Below are 16,721 nucleotides of genomic sequence, written 5' to 3' on the forward strand. Positions count from 1 at the left end.
GTTTCCTCAGCTCTGCAGAGTTTTTATGAAGTTCTGATATTTCCCTGTCAATATGGGGTGTCCTATGGCAATAGAACCTGTGACAATCTTCCAGTTCAATGAGACAAGCAAGAGCAAAATGTAAAATCCTCTTGATTGACATGTGGTTTACATGTGTATACATTTGTCACACTCAATTGTACTCTTGAGATCTCTGCAGTCCATTGTATGAACAAAAGATCTAGAAAAGAACATCTATTATCATCATGTTTATTTTACTGTTATTGAACACTGATCTGAAAAGGCTAGCTATTAAAATAAATTATAAAACTAAATATTAGAAAGATATAATATTATATTTGCTAGCTCTTGTTATATGTTCTCTGGAATCCCCAAAACCTCATTGAAAAAAAATATTAGAACTACTGAGAGTTTAGTAAGATTGCCAGTTAATCAATAAACCCACACTAACTGTAACCAGGGTCACGATTCAAATACTTACAGCATTTTCACCTAATGAAAATGGATGAAAGAAAATAAACGGTTAAGATAATAATATAAATTTTTATTTTATTAAATTTTGAGTTATAAAAGTGATATAAACATCTGATACTGAAGATAATATTTTAAATTTGAAGTAGAAAAAAATATAAATTGATAAAACAGAATAATTTATTTTATAATTTTATTCTCACTTAGTGTTCATGATTTAAATTGAAATAAAATGACATGTTTTGTATTAAGATCACAATATCAAGTGTTATATTTCCATTGTAATGTGCAGAACAGAATTCAACTTTGAATCCCTGAACTGGGAGCAATATTTAGTTTTATGTCATCTCATATTTCATGAAAGAAAACAGCTGCTCACAAATTTAGGAAATTCCTAACCTAACATAATATTTGTATAATGATTTTTCAATCTAATGTAATCACATCCTGGATACTTATAGAATTATGAAATTCTGGTATAATAATGTAAGCATGTACTTTAGTATTGTACTGAGCTCCGTATAAAAAATATTATCTTATTAATTATAAAAAATTGCCAATAAAAGAGCATTGAAATACTATTAAATTAAAAGTTTGGGAAAATAGTCCCATTTCTAATAGAAGTAGAAATGTACATATAAACTGAAACTGGTAAAAGCCTTTTGGAGAGCAGTTCCAAATATATATATATGGGTTGTGTATATGTAAGTGTGGGTTAGGTATGTGCATATGTGCATACAGATACACTATTAATATTTTCATTCACTTGTATCCAGCAATTCCTCCTATGGGATTATATCATGTGTCCAAATCATGATAATTTCATTGTAGAAAAAAATAAACGCCGCAAAAATAAACCACCCAGAATTTACTTGACACAACAGAAGAGAACTTATTTTGCAGAGTCAGAACCTAAGAGAAATATGTGCGGTCATGTGTGAAACAGACCGGCAATGGGGAGACCTCTAGAACACAGGAAGCTCTCATTCCATCCTTTGCTTTACCTGAGGGCCCCGAGGAGCAAACTCTTTAAGAAGGGGATGAGGGAAGAGTCTCTAGGAAAAGTGATATAGTGGAAATGAGAAGCTTTTGTAGTAGGCTAAAGAAATAATCATGAATTATGAAAAGATATATCTAAATTTTTTTATAAAAATGATATATGTTGTGCTTGCTTTGGTAGCACATACACTAAAATTGGAACGATACAGAGAAAATTAGCACAGCCTCTGCACAAGGATGACATGAAAAATTGTGAAGCATTCCATATTGTGAACCCACAATACAACATATTGTTGAATTTTAACTTGAAACTTATTGGATTTTGTTAATAAATGTCACCCCAATAATTTTTAATAATAACAATAAATAATGAAAAAATAATATGTGTCATTCAATGTTTAAATTATAATAATCTCACATAATGACAAAACATGCAGCCATTTAAATTGTTAGAGAAGAATATTTAATAAAATGAAGAATCATTTATTACATAATCTCTATTATTATGAGAAAAATATAATTTTTAGAGGGTAAATGTGCTATGAATTAAATTCACATTTAAATTATAAATATATCCTGCAAATGACCTGGTTTCACCAGCATGTGACTAAAAATTAAGGTGACATTTTCTTTTCATGCCTGATAACAATGCAGCAGTGACTCCAATCCTTATGACTACTTTGGCTACACAAAGCTGTCATTTCAGCCCTGTCTAAGGGTCCTTTCTTGGTGTTTCTGGGGACTCCTAGTGGTTGGCACTTGCACCTCAGCCAGTTATCTGGTTCCATATACTGTTTTGTTGTTCCCTGGGAAAAGGGTTTGCTCTCCTCCAAGGGCCACCTCAGTTTCAGGATTAGTTGCCTCATGCTTCCTGTTCCCTGCTCACAGATGTAGCTCTACTGTGAGCACAGACTCTACTCTATTGCCTAAACACATAAAAAGGATCAGACTGTAATTTTCTACGAGACATTAATTAAATTTCAAGCGTAAATAAAGGTAGCATCACAAAGATTAATGAAAACCTAGATAGAGACATGCAAAGAGCACACCTACCAAGGCTTGGCCAAGGTCCCTCAAAGATCATCTTCCCTGTGTATGCCCTTATGTAGAGCTTTGGGGGTCTCCTTGCCTCAGATCCTGATCCAAACCTCCAGGAAGCTTCTAGAGAGAGATTGTGCCCCTTTCCCTTATCCCATTCTATGACTCAACATTTAAACCTTTTTAAAGTTTTACTTTGTTTTTATTGAGATAAAATTCACATACTTTAAAACTCACCATCTTAAAAAAAAAAAAAACTCACCATCTTGAAGTACACAATTCAGTATCTTTTAGTATATTTAGAGTTGTGGAATCATCACTACCACCTAACTCCAGAACACTTTCTCTATGATTCATTTTTCAACACTCAGTTTATATTACTGGTATTTTGGTTTGAGAGAGCCCAACACAGTGTGCTTCTTTTTGTCACACAAGTTCTGAATAATTTAAAAAATCAGACAAAAGCATCAGCCAATAGAAGCCAAAAGATTATCTTTTCTTACCTATAAAGCAGACCTTGAAGAATGTGGCTTATATCTGCAGCCAAGTAGGTTTCCAATAGTGAGTTCAGACCTGGAACTGCCCCTTCAGCTGTACTGGACCCAGTCAGGTGTCATTCCTCTGAGAGAAGAGAGGTGGTGGGCATGAGCAGGGCCAATGGCACACTGACCATGAGAGGAGAAGGCAACATCAGGAGAGAAGCATGTCCCACCTCAGAAGCTCTCCCCTACACCTGGGTTCACCTCTTCCCAGGATGACTGATGGAGAGAAATCCCATTTCTTTCAGGGGGGTTATATATTTCTAGAAATTTATTAATTTCTTCTAGATTGACAAATTTATTGGCATGTAATTGGTCATAGTATTCTTTAATGATTCTCTGTATTTCTGTGGTGTCATTTATAATGTCTCTTCTATATATGACTTTATTTATTTATTTGAGCTCTCTCTATTTTTTTCTTGATGAGTATGGCAAAAGTCTTGTCAGTTTTATTTATCTTTTCAAACAACCAGCTCTTGGTTTCATTGATCTTTTCTATTATTTTTTTTTATTTCTAGTTCATTTATTTCTTCTTTGCTTGTAATTATTTCTCCTGTTTACTTTGATTTTTGCTTTTTCTTTTTCTAGCTCCTTTAGGCAAAAAGTGGATTGCTTATTTAGGATTTTCGTTTGTTTGTTTCTTGCAATATATAGGTATAAAATTCCCTCTTAGAACTGCTAGTGCTGCACTGCATAAATTTTGAAAACGTGTTTTCTTTTGTCTCAGTGTAGTTTCTGATTTCTTTTTTGATGTCCTCCTTGATCTATTGGTTGTTTAGTAGCACGTTATTTAGTTTCCAGTATTTTGTGTTTTCTACAGTTTTCTTCTCCAAGTTGATTTCTAGTTTCATGTCATTGAGGTCAGAAAAGATGTTTGATATGACTTCAATCTTCTTGAATTTTTGAGGCTTATTCTATGATCTAATATGAGATCTACCTGGAGAATGTTTCATATGAGTTTGAAAAAAAAGTTTATCTACAATTTTTGGATAAAATGTCTATTAATAAATGTCTATTAAAGCCATTATATCCTTATCAATTTTCTGTCTGGATGATCTATCCATTGATGTGAGTGGGATATTAAAATCATCTACTATTACTGTAGTACTATGAATTTCTCCCTTTATGTTCATTTATATTTGCTTTGCATATTTATGTGCTACTATGTTGGGTGCATAGATATTTACAGTCATTATATCCTCTGCTTGGATTGACCCCTTTATAATTATGTAATGTCCTTTTTTGTCTTTTTTATATTCCTTTTAAAAGGTTATTTTATCTAATACTGAGTATTGCTAACTCAGCTTTCTTTTTGTTTCTATCTGCATGTGACATCTTTTCCATCTCGTCACTTTCCGTTTGTATGTGTCTTTCAATTTAAAATGAGTTTCTTGTAAGAAGCATGTAGATAGGTCATGTTTTTTTTAATCCATTCATACACCTTATATCTTTTTTTTGCGGCGGGGGGGAGTGTTTAATCCATTTACAGAAATTCTCAGGAGGGGATGCAAGAGCTTGCACTTTAACAGGTACCCCAGATAATTTTTACATACATTAAATTTGAGGACATCTGTACTAGGTTATTAGCTTCTGAGGACAGAAACTGTGTTATTGATAAACAAATCTTCACCACTGTCACAGAACACACAGGAGTTGCTACACAGAAGGCTGGATTCCAGAGTAGGAGTAGGGAGGGGACAATCATAGTAACACAATGCTCGCAAATTGTGTGTGTGCGTTCACATGTGGATGTGCAAATGTGTGGTGTGTGTGCAAGTGTGTGCATTGCATGTGTGTGTATGTGCATGTGTGCATCCTTTCAACATCGCTTGAATCCTTTCAGCCTTGGTTTGCTCTGCCAGTGCTCACCAGAAGCAATGGTGACACTTCAGGCCCAGAGTAACAGCCTGTTGCTCACATGAGAGACACACAGAGACTTAAACCCACATAAGCCAGTGTACCCATTTCAGGTTTCCTGATTCTCTTTGGGGCAATCATTAATGGAGTGAAAAGCTGAGACTGCTTTCTAAACCATTCTCTCTCTTCCTGAGATAATGCAGTTGCATTCACATAGCTAAAAACATACATTACATTTCTCCACTGTAAACACAAATAAATGTTTATTGAATGAATGAAAGAACAACACAGGTGATAGTTCATGGTCTGCAATGAAGGTTGTATAATAAATAAAAATAGCTGTCATGTAGATTGAACTTTTCATCTTCCAGGCCCTGTTCCAAATACTTTACATATGATACTCACTTAAACCTCTGTTTTTAAAAATTTTCTCATTCAACAGAATCTCACAAAGATATAAAGAGACTCTCCCAAGGTCACAGAGGAGAGGCAGCGCCAGGGACTAAAGCCAGGCAGTCAGTTCCAGAATCTGAGTATTCAGCCACCTTCTCTTTGCCTCCTTGAACATGTATTTTAAAAGATTCAAGGGGGCTTTTCTGAAAATTTCCTTCAGCCCAGACCTTTCATGAGCATACATTGCGTGTCCTTGAATCAAGTCAAATCAGAAGACCAGATACAAACATTTCTGAAGACAGAGCTCCCTTATATGTTAAGACATGTTTTCTCAAGCATGTCTGTGCCTGTGAAGAATCAGTAGTTGGACTGATTGAGATAACCTTTTTATTTGAAGACCACACAAAATAAAACCCATAACTCATATTTAGTTTGCTTCTTCCTGTAATTAACATTAGGTTGAACTCAGGTGGGATTTTGATATTACAAGTCATGGTAAATTGTATAGCTAAATAAACATCCAAATGACAAGCTTTACTTTGTAGTCAGGGTTGGGTGTAAATATGAGAAGGTCTAGCAAAATTGCTATTATATTGACCTGCCTGTATTTCAAAATTGTAAACATCCTACTTAAATAAAGTAGTATAACCAACGTAACATTAAATTATATCATGTAATCATTCTGCAACATGCATAAAATTTAGGGGCATTCCACTGATAATGATGAATAGTTTTAATAATTTGCATCTTTAACAAAACTAGAGTCTATTTTGTGTATTAAAATGCGTAGTGATTTGCAATAGTCAAAACTGTATGTGGCAGCAAGTTATATTGAAGACAAGATAGGTAGGAAATATTTTCTTGATTAGATAATGGTTGGTTGAAATTCCTTCCAGCTTTTATGAAACAAAAGTTAGTGATTGAAAGCGTATCAGATGATGCATCAATTTTCCACAAACAGAAGACTATGCAACCTATTTTATTGAAAAACCTTTATACAGTGCTAGATTTAATCTCTCAACTTGAGAAGCAGTGCCAAGAAATAAGATGTTTGCATACAAAATCTCCAGATTTCAAATGGAAATATAAAACAAAGAAGTGCTTCATTCCTTTGGGGATGGCACCTATCTTGGATTCATTTTTTCTCTGATATTCATGCATGGTTTTATCAGTGGCTTTAGGGAAGTGAAACAGTAGTTTGCTTCCTTAAGAACAAAGGCTGGAAGAATTTTTTAAAAGATAACATATTAAAAGTACTTTCTCTACTGTTCTTTTTATTTATTATGCATTTCCTGAGAAGTAATCATTGTTTCAAATAATTTATCTTTAATGATTTTAATATTTAATCTGGCAACTAAATGTGACCTGAATTTATGCTTTGTTTTCTAGTTTCTGTTTTTTTAAATCACACATGAAAATGATGCTTCAAGGAGACAAGTTTTAACTATATAAAACTGAACAAAAAGGATGCGCATAAAAAATATAGAGCAAACTATACATTTCCCATAAATAGCTAATTACTCTGCCCCCCCCAAAAGTGAACATTTATTAACCTCTTTAAATTTAGTTGATAATATTTAGCACATGATATGTGTTTGGTAAATGAATAAATGGCAAATAAAACATGGTCCTGTGGTCAAAGTCCAATAATGTAGTTGTCCATAACTGGTGTTCATTGCAATCATGATGCTCAGGGAAAAACACATCCCTTCCTGAATGTGTACCTTACTGGTTATATGGCAAAAATATTTGTTTCCTCTTCTTGTACCTATAACAAGACAGCCATTTTACATTCTGTAACATAGCTATTCGTTGATTTCTCTTTTCTATTATTAAATGTTCCTAAGTTTTACTTACTTATTTAAAACAATGCCACAAAAATGTCAAGATCGTTTTACAGTCATTTTTATAAAGCCATTTCTCTATATATACTTATTTGTGTTTTAACTGGCAATCTTAGGTAAAGTAAGCATAATTTCTTACCAAAGCAATTTACCTAAACAATCCATTAATTATCTGAAGCCATAAAATTATAATGTGCCTTGATTGTTTTCTCTAAATACTGTTGCCCATGTAAAAGAACCAGACATTCTTGGAGAAATCTCCAATGCCAGATCTGATTCCTGCAATTAGAAATGTACAAGGTAAGCCTGGATCATCTCAAGATTGTGTTAAAAGGACACAGAGCACTTGAAGAGGCTTCCCTAGCTAACAGTGGGACAACTTCAGCATCAAAAAGCCTCGATATCCTAAAACAAGTAAATAAAATAAGCCAAAAAAAAATTAAGCACAGATACAAGACTAATATAAAAAGCAATATAAAAGTCTGTGGTCAAAATAAGAAATAAGGATCATTTTAAATTGTTAAAGTACAATTCAAAATAAATATATATCAATCATAAAGATTTATGGGACATATAATCTTATGTCTAGATATTTAAATTAAAAATAGAAATAAAATAAAACAGTAAAAGACATTAACACATCTTTTAGCCTTTGTCAAATAAGTAGACAAATATTTTAAAAAATAAGAAATTTTATTAACATAAAGAATAGCAACTATTTAAAATATATTTTAACATTTCACCTTATAAACAGAAAGGATCACTTTGTTTGCAGCGTCCATAAAGTTTTTTAAAAATGATCTTATTTTAAGCTACATATGTTATTTCAGTTTATTTGAAAAAACACATTCTCTGTCTTAAATAATATAAAATTAGAGATAATGGTAAAGAATAAGAGATAATGGTTATGAGTGGCTATCGACTCTGGTCAAGATGATAGAGTAGGTAAATACTGTGCTTGCCTCCTCTCACAACAACATCAAAATTACAACTAAACTAGAGAATAGACATCATCGAGAGTTGCCTGAAGTCTAGCTGAACAGAAGTCCTACAACTAGGGATACATAGAAGAGGCTACCTAGAGACTGGTAGGAGAGGTGGATGAAAAATGGGTTGGTCCCACACCTGCGTGTGACAGTTGAGAATCCAGAGAAATAGTTCAGCTGAGGAGGTGCCCTTGGAAGAGCAAGTGGTCCCAGACCCACACTGGGCTTCCCAGCCCAGGGCTCCCGTGCCAGTAAGAGAAGTCCCCACAACTGTGGCTGTGAAAATCAGCAGAGATTGTAGCTGACTGAGACAGAGGGCTGAAGGAGTTGCAGACTTTCCTCTTAAGGTGGCTGCACACCGAATTACTTGCTAATGGACTCACTCACTCTGAGCTCCAGCTCTTGGGCAGCAGTTTGAAAGGTACCAGGGAAATATTGGAAGGAACTAAATTGTCTGGCTTCAGAGCAAGGACTGGAGGGGTAGCTTTCTTTTAGATAGAAGTGCTAGCAGAGGCCATTGATCCTTTTTTAAGCGCTCCCCCAACCCAGCATGCAGACACAGGTGGCCACCATATCTGAGTCTCCATCAGCCTGAGTAACACAGGTCGCCCTGCCCTGGTGAGTCCCTGAGATCCTGCCCCTCCCATCTTGCGAGCCCACCCAAGCCGCTTTCAATGGATTTTCCATACATGTGGCCTGTCTTGGCTCATGCTGCAGAATTTCCTAAAATCTCTCAAAGGTTCAAATAACCTAAACAAGCAGCACCTGGCCTCAGCATGGCTCATACTCATCCTGAGCATCCCTAAGCCTAGTACTAGCAGCAGCCAGCCTCAGTTTGCATCTTGGCCTCTCAAGACACTTCCAAGCCCAGCATTGGTGGTAGCCATCTGCGTATTGCTTGGTGGCTCATTCCAGGTGGCCCTGGGAAGGGCACAGGCTGAGGCTGAACTTGGTCTGTAGCAGGACTCCTTCCTGGAGACAGGGTGCCACCCAGTAGCCAACTTTGGTCTGAGCCAGAGCACTACCTGGGGTCACATTTGAGGATGACACACCCAAATGGCAGAAAAGGCAATCACCTTTTCTGCTAAAGGGAATCCTGCTATGTAGGGTTAGTCTCTGCACAACAGCATCTCCACTGGTCATGGCCAGTCATCACAACCAATCAGCCTGAGGATTAATCCCTCCCATTGACAAGCAAAAGCAATCAAGGCTCAAATACAACTAGAGAACACACACAACCCATATAAGGGACACACCTGGAACACCTGGCTCAAGTGAAAGGGAAGATTGTGCCACTGGAACCCACAGCATGCTTGCTATTCTACTTAGACTGAGAGACATAGCAGCGCCACCTAATATATAGAAACGAACACAGGGAGGCAGCCAAAATAGGAAGACAAAGAAACATGCCCCAAATGAAAGAACAGAACAAACCTCTAGAAAAAGAACTCAACAAAATGGAGACAAGCAATCTACCAGATGCAGAGTTCAATGCACTTGCTACAAAAATGCTCAATGAACTTAGGAAGAGTAGATGAATTGAGTGAGAACTTTAAAACAAAGAAAACATAAAAGTAGAGATAGGAAACAAAAAATGCAGTCAGAAATGAAGAATACAATAACTGAAATAAAGAATACGTTAGGAGGCATTAACAGTAGATTAGATGAAGCAGAGGTTAGAATCAGTGATTTAGAAGATAAGGTAGCAGAAAATACCCAATCAGAATAGCAACAAGAAAAAAGAGTCCAACAAAATGAAGATAGTTTAAGGGGCCTCTGGGACAACATCAAACATACCAAAGTTCGCATAATAGAAATACCAGAAGGAGAAGAGAGAGATCAAGGAATTGAAAACCTATTTTAAGAAAATGACTAAAAAGTTCCCTAAGCTGGCAAAGAAAATAGACATACAAGACCAGAAAGTGCAAAGAGTCTCAAACAAGATGAATCCAAAGTGGCCCACACCAAGACACATCATAATTAAAATGTCAAAAGTTGAAGACAAAGAGAGAATCCTAAAGGCAGCAAGGAGAAAGCAATTAGTTACCTATAAGTCCCATAAGACTGTCAGCTGATTTCTCAACAGAAACCTTGCAGACCAAAAGGGATTGGCAGGAATTAGTTAAAGTGATGAAATGCAAGATTATTCTACCCAGCAAAGCTATAATTTAGAATTGAAGAACAGATAAAGAGCTTCCTAGACAAAAAAACCTAAAGAAGTTCATTATCACCAAGCCAGTATTACAGGAAATATTAAAGAGACTTCTTGAAGTAGAAGAAAAAAGAAAAAAAAAAAGATTAAAAACATGAATAATATAATGGCAACTACATATCTATCAATAATAACTTTAAATGTAAAAGGATTAAATGCTCCAATCAAAAGATAGGGTGGCCAAATGGATAAGAAAACAAGACCCTTACATATGCTGCCTACAAGAGATTCACTTCAGACCAAAAGACACACACAGACTGAAAGTAAAGGGTTGAAAATAGATATTAATTAAAATGGAAATAAACAAAAAGCTAGGGTAGCAATAGTTATACCAGACAAAATAGATTTTAAAACAAAGGCTGTAACAAGAGACAAAGAAGAACCCAGTTATATATCATTCTGAGTATTTATCTGAAGAAACCCAAAACACTACTTTGAAGGGACATGTGAATCCGTATGTTTATTGCAGCATTATTTATAATAGCCAAGATGTGGAGGTATCTTGGGTGTCTATCAGTGGATGAATAGATAAAGAAGAAGTGGTATGTATATACAGTGGAAAACGAAATCTTGCCATCTGCAACAACATAGATGGACCTAGAGGGTACTGCACTGAGTGGAGTAAGTCAGACAAAGACCAATGTCATATGTGAAACCTAGAGAACAGGATAAACAAACAAACAGCAGGAACAAGCTCATAGATGCAGAGAGCATTTTGATGGTTGTCAGATGGTTTTCATTTTGATGGTGGGAGGATGGGTGAAGAAGGGAAGGGATTAAGAGTTACAAATTGACAGTTACAAAATTGTTATTAGAATGTAGAGTTAGCATGGAGAATATGGTCAGTAGTATTGTATGTATGTAAAGTGTCAGATGGGTACTGGATTTATCAGAGTGATCACTTCATAAGTTATATAAATGCCTAATCCCTATGTTGTATACCTGAAATAATATAATATATGTTAACTATATTCTAAAAATTAAAAATGTAAAAATAAAATATATATAAAAACTAAAAAATAAGAAATAATGGTAAATAAATATTTCTTACAATTAGAAATTTTACGATTGCCTTCTATATAACTCCAACATATTTACAAAATATGTTGAAGCTTTGCTCAGAAGGAATTACATAGAAGGCTTTATTAACTGCAAGATGTAATAATGTAGGTGAGTTATTCAAAACTCAAGAATTAGAAAAATAATAAACAATTAAAACTGAAGAAAGGATTCAATAATTATAATTTCTACATTACTAAATAGACTGCCATCATATCGAATTAGAAAAAATACAAACAATAGAAAAGTTCACAATATTAGGCAAAATAGTAAGGATGTGAAGAAATACAGAGAAGAATTTTTAAATTATATCAACTTAAAAATTTTATAGCCATACTTCACAAAATATATCAACATAATTTCAATAAAGCAAATATTTAAATGTTTTAAATCACTAAAAGAAAATAAAGAACATCTATATTAATATTAATAATATTAACCTTGGGTGGAAATATGGACTTTCTGAGCAGTACTATAAATGCAAAACCCAAAATGTTAAATATTGGAAGATTTGAGAGTTTCTCTGCAGCCAACTGTGGATCAGTGTAAACAGATTCAATTAGTGAGTGGAAGTGAAAAAGAACAAATGACCCAATAAAAGGCCAATGAATATGACTTTTTGGATGATCCATGCCAGCTATTCAAACAGGATTGAGATGGGGCTCCCACAGTTTCCTAGATTTGGTGGTGGATATTTTCACCAATGCCACCTCTAAACACATAACAAAAAAATACTTAGAGTCAAGTAGGATTTATTTCTTATGAGCCAGCCAGGTCAAGTGGCTTAGAACCACTTTATGTGAGCAAATGTTTACTTATTTTAATAGACTTTATTTTTCATAGCTGTTTTAAGTTCACAGCAAAATTGAGTGGAAAGTATAGATATCTAGGAGCTCAAATGCTCTCATCTGGACATGATCTGACTCCCTCATCCCTGCCTCTAACTTTCTTCTGTGTTGGTTTTATTTTCAGGTAAGCACTTCTCACTTATGGCAAGAATGACCCCTGGATAGCACTAGAGTACATTTTGCCAGGTCTTTTCTCCTACAATTCTGCCATGGTAAGGAAAAAAATGTCTAAGGAAAGCAGGAAACAAAGTCGGAGGTATCAAACTATATTACAAAGATATAGTAATCAAAATAGCATGATACTGGCATAAAAACAGACATATAGATCAATGGAATAGACTGGAGAGCCCAAAAATAAACCCACACCTATATGGTCAATTAATCTATGACAAAGGAGGCACGAATACACAATGGGGTTGTTGGGAATAAATGGTGTTGGGAAAATTAGACAGGTTCATGCAAAACATGAAACCAAACAACTTTCTTACATCACATATACTAATAAAATGAAAATGGATTAAAGACTTAAATATAAGACCCAAAACCATAATACTTCTAGAAGAAAACTTAGACATAAACTCTCTGACATTGCTCTTAATAATATTTTTTGTATATGTTTCCTCAGGCAAAGGAAACAAAAGAGAAAAATAAATGATACTATATCAAACTAAAGAGTTTCTACACAGCAAACAAAAAGTCAACCTACTGAATGGGAGAAAATGTTCACCAATGATACACCAAATAAGAGAATAATATTCAAAATATACAAAGAACTCATACAACTTAACACTAAAAAAACAAACAAACAAACAAACAAAACAATCCAATTAAAAAATAGGCAGAGGACCTGAATACACATTTCTGCAAAGGGGACATGCAGAGGGCCAATAGACATATGATAAGATGTTCAATGTCACTAATTATGAGAGAAATGCAAATTAAAACCGCAATGAGATGTCACCTCATACCTGTCAGAATGGCTATGATCAATAAATCAACAAACAGCAAGTGTTGGGGAGGATGTGGAGAAAAAGGAACCTTCATGCACTGTTGGTGGAATTGTAAATTCATTTAGCTACTATGAAGAACATTATTGAAGTTCTTCAAAAAAATTAAAAATAGAACTACTATATGACCCAACAATCCCATCCTGGGTATTTATTCAAAGAAATCAAAAACACTAATTCAAAAGGATATATGAACCTTTATGTTCATTGCAGCATTATTTACAACAACAAAGATAAAGAAGCAACCTAAATGTCTATCAATAGACAACTAAAAAAGAATGAAATCTTACCATTTGTGACAGCATGGATGGACTTAGAGAGCATTATGCTAAGTGAAATAAGTCAGGCAGAGAAAGACATATAACATATGTGGAATCTAAAAAACAAAATAAATGAACAAACAAAACAGAAACAAACTTATAGATACAGAAAACAACCTGATTGTTGCCAAATGGGAAGGGGGGTTGGGGAGCTGGGTGAAAAATATGAAGGAATTAAGAAGTACAAATTGGCAGTTACAAAATAGTTACCTTAACTGTAATTGAAAAAAAAATAAATTAAATATTTTTAAAAAGTAAAAAATAGCAGAAAAATTTTTAGAGGAGAGAAAAGTCTTTGTTGAGCAGAACAACTTGATGGGTCATGGTGAGTGTGAAAAGACAGCCCTGGGGCATCACCAGTTGAGCTACAAGTAGACGAGTCACATATTTATTAGCTAAACCATAACACTCTGGAGGGTAAGAGAGGGCACTGTTAATAACGTCACTGGGACAACAGGCATAATCTAGTATTATTCCCTGTAAACCTAAGCATATGCTCTGAACAAACGAAGCCAAGAGGTAAACTGCTGTGCTTAAAAATTTTTTTTAAAAAGAAAAGAAAGAAGACGAGCTTGCAATGAGAAGTCAGAATTTAAAATGATTGACCAAACTAAATATTAGTGATGACATGGAGCAACTGAAACTCTCACGCATTGCTGATGAGAGTATGAGATGGTACAATCACTTTGGAGATCAGTGGAAATCAGTTTCATGGTTTCTTAAAAAGTTAAACAGACAGCACTATATGACTCAACTATTCCACTCTTAGATATTTACTAAAGAGAAATGAAAGCGTGAAACCCAAAGACTAGGAGCTTCACTTGTAATAACCCAAAACCAAAAACAACCTAAATTCCTTAGCAAATGAATGGATAAACTGTCACATATCCATACAATGGAATACTACACAGCAATAAAACACAAACTTGATATACACAACCATGTGAATGAATCTCGAAATCATTATATTGAATGAAAGAAGCCAAGCAAAAAGAGTACCTATTGTATCTATTGCATGGCTCCATTTAATATAAAACTCTAAAAAATATAGGCGAATCTATGTAAAGAAACAGTAGATCAGCAGTTGCCCATGGATGGAGTGGAAGAAGGAATGGATTTAAAAGGACACAGGGAAACTTTGGGGCATGATGGAAATGTTGTTCGAGAAGTCATGGTTATATAGCTGTACATATATCAAAACTGATAGAATTGTAAACTTTAAAAATGCAAAGTTTTGTGTACTTCAATTATATCTCAAAAAAGTTTTTTATACCTCAAAAAAGTTGGAAAACTTTCTAAAAAATAAAAAATGAAATTTTGGGGAGGGGGAGTTTTGAAGTAGGTGAGCCAGGGAGATTAAAATGTTGATGGGGAGAAGAAGTTGAATCTGGAGTTAACAAAAGAGAAAACCAGTATAATTCCCCAGTTAGGATTGGAGTATGCCCTCAATCTTTAGTAAGAAATATAATGGCCTTGGATTAGTACTATTTAGGGAAAATTAGATAAAGGAGCAGAGTGTTTCTGGGTAGATTTAGGATAATAAGAAGGGAACAACTTCCTCAAGATGGGAGAAAGATCCAGGATTCACTGGAAGCAGAAAATTACAGTCTGAGGTGGCCCAGTGAAATATCTGACTTTCAAGAATCTCCATTTAGATTGGGAAGTTGGCTAGGGCTTCTGATACACAGGAAATGGGGGTTTGAGACAGTTTCACTTGGCTCTGGAAGGACAGGAAGTTAGGGCTTGGGTGATATCTGAGTTACATAAATATGTCAAAGAGTAGAGGTCATATCATTTCAGTCGAGCACCATCTGTGACCACTGCTCCTTACAACAGAGTTCTCATCTGGGGCAACAGTCAGAGAGACCAAGGTCACTGGCCTTCTGCTTCTTAGTCAGCAGTTTCAAAGGCAAATGATGATTCAAGGGTAGAGAGAGGTGGCAGAGGTAAAGAGAAAGCAGTTTTCAATTTTCAGTGTTAATGCCCATGATGCTGGCACTGCAGATGTGGTGATAAGCAAGATATATAATTCCTCTATTTCCAGAGCTAAGAGGCCAGCAGGAATGCAGACATTAAATCAGTAAAAGCAAAGTATGTTAGACTAAAAGAGAGAGAAAGGGAATACCAATGTGAATTAAAAATAACTGAGTCTCGGAGACTTCCCTGGTAAGTGAGGGTTAGGATGAGATTTAAAAGATAAATAGAAAATGATGGCTCAACCCCCAAATCCTCAGTCCTTGCAAAGCAGCCCCTACTTGCCTAGTCAATGAAGTTCAGCCAAACTAATGACAGCTACACTGGCACCAAAACTTGTGCGTTGGCCAAGCTGGATGCTGCCCTAAATATTAGTGATGACAAATCAATATCTACTATTATGTGGCTTCAATAGTTTTGTCACTCTCTACCAAAGTAGTCACCTGTGTTCCCAAACTGACGAAACACCGGGCATTGGTAGTACACTTGAACATTCTAGATCAGACCCTGCTTCTCAAGGGATCGTGGCACAAAATGGCACAGAATGACCACAGATGGATATCATGGACAGCAGCAATAGACATACCTTTAACTTATACACTTAGTCATGAAATTCTGCATCTTTTTTCGCTCTTGTGTATAGACATTCAGCCACAAATCCCACCATCAAAAGTATTTTCATCCAGGTCTCTAAATTCTGCTACATAGCTGTATGTAGTAGACCATTGCACTGGTGGCCACCAGTGAGTTATGCCTCCCAGTATTCTTGTCCCTGTGTGATCCTTTCCCATTGACTCTGGGATTGGCCATGTGAGTTGCTTTGGCCACTGGGACATTAGGAAGAGTGAAGCCAGCAGGGGTTTGATAAGCACTAGCCCACTGAATCTTGTTCTCTCACAATGTTTCCTCTCAGCACCCAGCTGCCATGCTATAGGGGAATTCTAGCTCTCCTATTGTGGGAGAGAGGCCACATGGAGAAGAACTAAACCACCCCAGCTCACAATTAGCATTAAAGCATTCCATATCTAAGAGAGGTCTTCAATAAATTGCCATCTTAGCTTAGCCTAGCCACCAGCTAGATTAACCACTGGAGTAAGCCCAGAAGATACCACAATCAGCAAAGAAACCAGCCAGATGAGCCCAGCCAAACCATGAGACCATAAGAAAAAATACA

General features: G+C 35.5%; 1 non-coding gene across 1 annotated transcript; it reads left to right on the forward strand.

Annotated features, from left to right (window-relative positions):
* The first annotated feature begins 1,635 nt into the window (after positions 1-1,635).
* On the forward strand, positions 1,636-1,742 carry LOC120592066 (U6 spliceosomal RNA). The gene has a single exon (XR_005650035.1). It is a non-coding gene; the product is annotated as a U6 spliceosomal RNA (small nuclear RNA).
* The last annotated feature ends 14,979 nt before the right edge of the window (positions 1,743-16,721 follow it).

This window comes from Pteropus medius, unplaced genomic scaffold (genome assembly GCF_902729225.1).
Source record: "Pteropus medius unplaced genomic scaffold, Ma_sr-lr_union100, whole genome shotgun sequence".
NCBI lineage: Eukaryota > Metazoa > Chordata > Mammalia > Chiroptera > Pteropodidae > Pteropus > Pteropus medius.